Source organism: Zootermopsis nevadensis, unplaced genomic scaffold (assembly GCF_977971745.1).
Source record: "Zootermopsis nevadensis isolate Lab colony 2312 unplaced genomic scaffold, Znev_1.0 Znev_ptg000066l, whole genome shotgun sequence".
NCBI classification, from domain to species: domain Eukaryota; kingdom Metazoa; phylum Arthropoda; class Insecta; order Blattodea; family Termopsidae; genus Zootermopsis; species Zootermopsis nevadensis.
Window position 1 is genome coordinate 1,631,254 of NW_028259197.1, and position 6,565 is coordinate 1,637,818.

Below are 6,565 nucleotides of genomic sequence, written 5' to 3' on the forward strand. Positions count from 1 at the left end.
AAACGTCTCGCGAGCTGAGTCATTTGAAAAGTACGACCAACATCACCTATAAGACACCAACTAATAAACATTTCCATAACCTAAATATCTTCCATCATTTATGAAAACAGGTGGGATTTCGTAAACTACAGCTCAATGAACGAAGCACTATAAACGATTATTGCATATGTCGCCACTACACAGCCCCTCTGCCACCAGGTTGTACTTCACGAGCATCTATAACACACCCAACGACCCAGCCCACTGGTGACCGTACTTCAACAACACCAACTTCACTTCGTCAGACTCCATTTTGGCACATGCAGCAATCAACACTTAATACACTACCAACAAAATTAATGCCGGCAATATTCGCTGAAAACCACTTGCAGAAAAACACACACAATCCAGAAAACTCATTGCACTTACCTGACTTACAAAAAGCAATCTCATCACTGGCAAGTCACACTTTTCGATCATAGGACAACTGCTATTGCGCATCTCCCGTTAACGACTGTATGGAAACTCCCTCTCGGTGATGATCACCAAGTATTCCCGTTACCTCCCGCTTTGACATCTCTTTACAGATTTACATAGAGAAAATGCAAACTAAGTAATGCGTGGTCAGCACACTTTTAAAGCCCTCCTGGGTCAGAGAACGGACACCCACTATTATCAAGACTGTCCGGTATAGCTATGCCAGAGATCTTCATCACCGCACTTCCTAAACGAGTGAAACTGCAGAGCCCCCCCCCCAACTGCTTCCGAACAGATTCACAATGACTGACGTTTTGAAGATCTTTCTGTGGCATTAGCTTGAACTGAGAATGTGAAATGGGATGAAGCAGATAAAAGGAAATAACATATTCTTTCCAGGAAGCAGACTCTTATCAACGCAATGTGATTGCGGCCGACATTTCTACTATTTTACTACACTCCGTAGAACACCCCACACACATAACTAGACATCCACACCTTACACGTTCACATAATTCATATCTAAGTTGCTATCACACTTGCAACACAATTACCACAACAGAGCAAGCCCCTGTCAATGGGTTAAATTTTTAGAAATTATTCGAAAGTCAAATTTCAAAAGGCAAATATCTCCCGATCTGTAGGAATCTGAGAGACAAACCTTATGTCACTTTGAGGGAAACTATATGTCAACTTCCTGTCAGAGTCACGTCAATGTATGTTCAAGGGTTTGGAGGATAGAGACATTTTAATTTTTCGAGATAATTCGAAAGTCAATTTGTGAAAGTCAAATATCTCCCGATCTGTAGGAATCTGAGAGACAGACCTTATGTCACTTTGAAGAAACGCATATGTCAACTACATGTCAGAGTCACGTTAATGTATGTCCAAGGGTTTGGAGGATAGAGACATTTAAATTTTTCGAGATTATTCGAAAGTCAATTTTTAAAAGGCAAATATCTCCCGATCTGTAGGAATCTGATACACAAAACTTATGTCACTTTGAGGGAACGTATATGTCAACTTCATGTCATAGTCACGTCAATGTATGTCCAAGGGTTTGGAGGATAGGGACATTTAAATTTTTAGAGATTATTCGAAAGTCAATTTTTAAAAGGCAAATATCTCCCGATCTGTAGGAATCTGAGAGACAAAACTTATGCCACTTTGACGGAACGTATATGTCAACTTCATGTCATAGACACGTCAATGTATGTCCAAGGGTTTGGAGGATAGAGACATTTAAATTTTTCGAGATTATTCGAAAGTCAATTTTTAAAAAACAAATATCTAACGATCTGTAATCATCTGAGAGACAAAACTTATGTCACTTTGAGGGAACGCATATGTCAACTTTTTGTCAAAGTCACGTAAAAGTATGTCCAAGGGTTTGGAGGATAGAGACATTTTAATTTTTCGAGATTATTCGAAAGTCAATTTTTAAAAGGCAAATATCTCCCGATCTGTAGGAATCTGAGAGACAAAACTTATGTTTTTTGAGGAAACGTATATGTCAACTTCCTGTCATAGTCACGTCAATGTATGTCCAAGGTTTTGGACGATAGAGACATTTAAATTTTTCGAGATTATACGAAAGTCAATTTTTAAAAGGCAAATATCTCCCGATCTGTAGGCATCTGAGAACGCATATGTCAACTTCATGTCAGAGTCTCGTCAATGTATGTCCAAGGGTTTGCAGGATAGATACATTTAAATTTTTCGAGATTATTCGAAAGTCAATTTTTGAATAGGCAAATATCTCCCGATCTGTATTAATCTGAGAGACAAAACTTATGTCACTTTGAGGGAACGTATATGTGAACTTCATGTCATAGTCACGTCAATGTATGTCGAAGGGTTTGGAGGATAGAGACATATAAATTTTTAGAGATTATTCGAAAGTAAATTATTAAAAGGCAAATATCTCCCGATCTGTAGGCATCTGAGAGACAAAGCTTATGTCACTTTGAGGGAACGTATATGTCAACTTCATGTCAGAATCTCGTCAATGTATGTCCAAGGGGTTGGACGATAGAGACATTTAAATTTTTAGAGATTATTCGTAAGTCAATATTTAAAAGGCAAATATCTCCCGATCTGTAGGCATCTGAGAGACAAAACTTATGTCACTTTGAGGGAACGCATATGTCAACTTCATGTCAGAGTCTCGTCAATGTATGTCCAAGGGTTTGGAGGATAGAGACATTTTAATTTTACGAGATTATTCGAAAGTAAATTCTTAAAAGGCAAATATCTCCCGATCTGTAGGAATCTGAGAGACAAAACTTATGTCACTTTGAGGGAACGTATATGTAAATGTCCTGTCAGAGTCACGTCAATGTATGTCCAAGGGTTTGGAGAATAGAGACATTTTAATTTTACAAGATTATTCGAAATTCAATTTTTAAAAGGCAAATATCTCCCGATCTGTATTAATCTGAGAGACAAAACTTATGTCACTTTGAGGGAACGTATATGTCAACTTCATGTCAGAATCTCGTCAATGTATGTCCAAGGGTTTGGACGATAGACACATTTAAATTCTTCGAGATAATTCGAAAGTCAATTTGTGAAAGTCAAATATCTCCCGATCTGTAGGAATCTGAGAGACAAACCTTATGTCACTTTGAGGAAACGCATATGTCAACTACATGTCAGAGTCACGTTAATGTATGTCCAAGGGTTTGGAGGATAGAGACATTTAAATTTTTCGAGATTATTCGAAAGTCAATTTTTAAAAGGCAAATATCTCCCGATCTGTAGGAATCTGATACACAAAACTTATGTCACTTTGAGGGAACGTATATGTCAACTTCATGTCATAGTCACGTCAATGTATGTCCAAGGGTTTGGAGGATAGAGACATTTAAATTTTTAGAGATTATTCGAAAGTCAATTATTAAAAGGCAAATATCTCCCGATCTGTAGGAATCTGAGAGACAAAACTTATGCCACTTTGACGGAACGTATATGTCAACTTCATGTCATAGACACGTCAATGTATGTCCAAGGGTTTGGAGGATAGAGACATTTAAATTTTTCGAGATTATTCGAAAGTCAATTTTTAAAAAACAAATATCTAACGATCTGTAATCATCTGAGAGACAAAACTTATGTCACTTTGAGGGAACGCATATGTCAACTTTTTGTCAAAGTCACGTAAAAGTATGTCCAAGGGTTTGGAGGATAGAGACATTTTAATTTTTCGAGATTATTCGAAAGTCAATTTTTAAAAGGCAAATATCTCCCGATCTGTAGGAATCTGAGAGACAAAACTTATGTTTTTTGAGGAAACGTATATGTCAACTTCCTGTCATAGTCACGTCAATGTATGTCCAAGGTTTTGGACGATAGAGACATTTAAATTTTTCGAGATTATTCGAAAGTCAATTTTTAAAAGGCAAATATCTCCCGATCTGTAGGCATCTGAGACACAAACCTTATGTCACTTTGAGGGAACGCATATGTCAACTTCATGTCAGAGTCTCGTCAATGTATGTCCAAGGGTTTGCAGGATAGATACATTTAAATTTTTCGAGATTATTCGAAAGTCAATTTTTGAATAGGCAAATATCTCCCGATCTGTATTAATCTGAGAGACAAAACTTATGTCACTTTGAGGGAACGTATATGTGAACTTCATGTCATAGTCACGTCAATGTATGTCGAAGGGTTTGGAGGATAGAGACATATAAATTTTTAGAGATTATTCGAAAGTCAATTATTAAAAGGCAAATATCTCCCGATCGGTAGGCATCTGAGAGACAAAGCTTATGTCACTTTGAGGGAACGTATATGTCAACTTCATGTCAGAATCTCGTCAATGTATGTCCAAGGGGTTGGACGATAGAGACATTTAAATTTTTAGAGATTATTCGAAAGTCAATAATTAAAAGGCAAATATCTCCCGATCTGTAGGCATCTGAGAGACAAAACTTATGTCACTTTGAGGGAACGTATATGTCAACTTCATGTCAGAGTCTCGTCAATGTATGTCCAAGGGTTTGGAGGATAGAGACATTTTAATTTTACGAGATTATTCGAAAGTAAATTTTTAAAAGGCAAATATCTCCCGATCTGTAGGAATCTGAGAGACAAAACTTATGTCACTTTGAGGGAACGTATATGTAAATGTCCTGTCAGAGTCACGTCAATGTATGTCCAAGGGTTTGGAGGATAGAGACATTTTAATTTTACAAGATTATTCGAAATTCAATTTTTAAAAGGCAAATATCTCCCGATCTGTATTAATCTGAGAGACAAAACTTATGTCACTTTGAGGGAACGTATATGTCAACTTCATGTCAGAATCTCGTCAATGTATGTCCAAGGGTTTGGACGATAGACACATTTAAATTCTTCGAGATTATTTGAAAGTCAATAGGTAAAAGGCAAATATCTCCCGAACTGTAGGCATCTGAGAGACAAACCTTATGTCATTTTGAGGGAACGCATTTGTCAACTTCATGTCAGAGTCTCGTCAATGTATGTATAAGGGTTTGGAGGATAGAGACATTTTAATTTTTCGAGATTATTCGAAAGTCAATTTTTAAAAGGCAAATATCTCCCGATCTGTAGGAATCTGAGAGACAAACCTAATGTCACTTTGAGGGAACATATATGTCAACTTCCTGTCAGAGTCACGTCAATGCATGTCCAAGGGTTTGGAGGATAGAGACATTTAAATTTTTAGAGATTATTCGAAAGTAAATTTTTAAAAGGCAAATATCTCCCGATCTGTAGGAATCTGAGAGACAGAACTTATGTCACTTTGAGGGAACGTATATGTAAACGTCCTGTCAGAGTCACGTCAATGTATGTCCAAGGGTTTGGAGGATAGAGATATTTTAATTTTACGAGATTATTCGAAAGTCAATTTTTAAAAGGCAAATATCTCCCGATCTGTAGGAATCTGAGAGACAAAACTTATATCACTTTGAGGGAACGTATATGCCAACTACATGTCAGAATCTCGTCAATGTATGTCCAAGGGTTTGGACGATAGAGAAATTTTAATTTTTCGAGATTATTCGAAAGTCAATTTTTAAAAGGCAAATATCTCCCGATCTGTGGGCATCTGAGAGACAAACCTTTTGTCACTTTGAGGGAAAGCATATGTCAACTTCATGTCAGAGTCTCGTCAATGTATGTTCAAGGGTTTGGAGGATAGAGACATTTTAATTTTTCGAGATTATTCGAAAGTCAATTTTTGAAAAGGCAAATATCTCCCGATCTGTATTAATCTGAGTGACAAAACTTATGTCACTTTGAGGGAACGTATATGTCAACTTCATGTCATAGTCACGTCAAGGTATGTCGAAGGGTTTGGAGGATAGAGACATTTAAATGTTTAGAGATTATTCGAAAGTAAATTTTTAAAAGGCAAATATCTCCCGATCTGTAGGAATCTGAGAGACGAAACATATGTTACTTAGAGGGAACGTATATGTCAACTTCATGTCAGAATCTCGTCAATGTATGTCGAAGGGTTTGGACGATAGAGACATTTTAATTTTTAGAGATTATTCGAAAGTCAATTTTTAAAGGCAAATATCTCCCGATCTGTAGGAATCTGAGAGACAAAACTAATGTCACTTTGAGGGAACATATATGTCAACTTCCTGTCAGAGTCACGTCAATGTATGTCCAAGGGTTCAGAGGATAAACACATTTTAATTTTTCGATATTATTCCAAAGTCAATTTTTGAAAAGGCAAATAAATCCCGATCTGTAGGAATCTGAGAGAAGAAACTTATGTCACTTAGAGGGAACGTATATGTCAACTTCATGACAGAATCTCGTCAATGTATGTCCAAGGGTTTGGAGGATAGAGACATTTAAATTTTTAGAGATTATTTGAAAGTCAATTTTTAAAAGGCAAATATCTCCCGAACTGTATGCATCTGAGAGACAAAACCTCAGGTCACTTTGAGGGAACGCATCTGTCAACTTCATGTCACAGTCTCGTCAATGTATGTCCAAGGTTTTGGACGATAGAGACATTTTAATTTTTCGAGATTATTCGAAAGTCAATTTTTAAAAGGCAAATATCTCCCGATCTGTAGGCATCTGAGAGACAAACCTTATGTCACTTTGAGGGAACTCATAT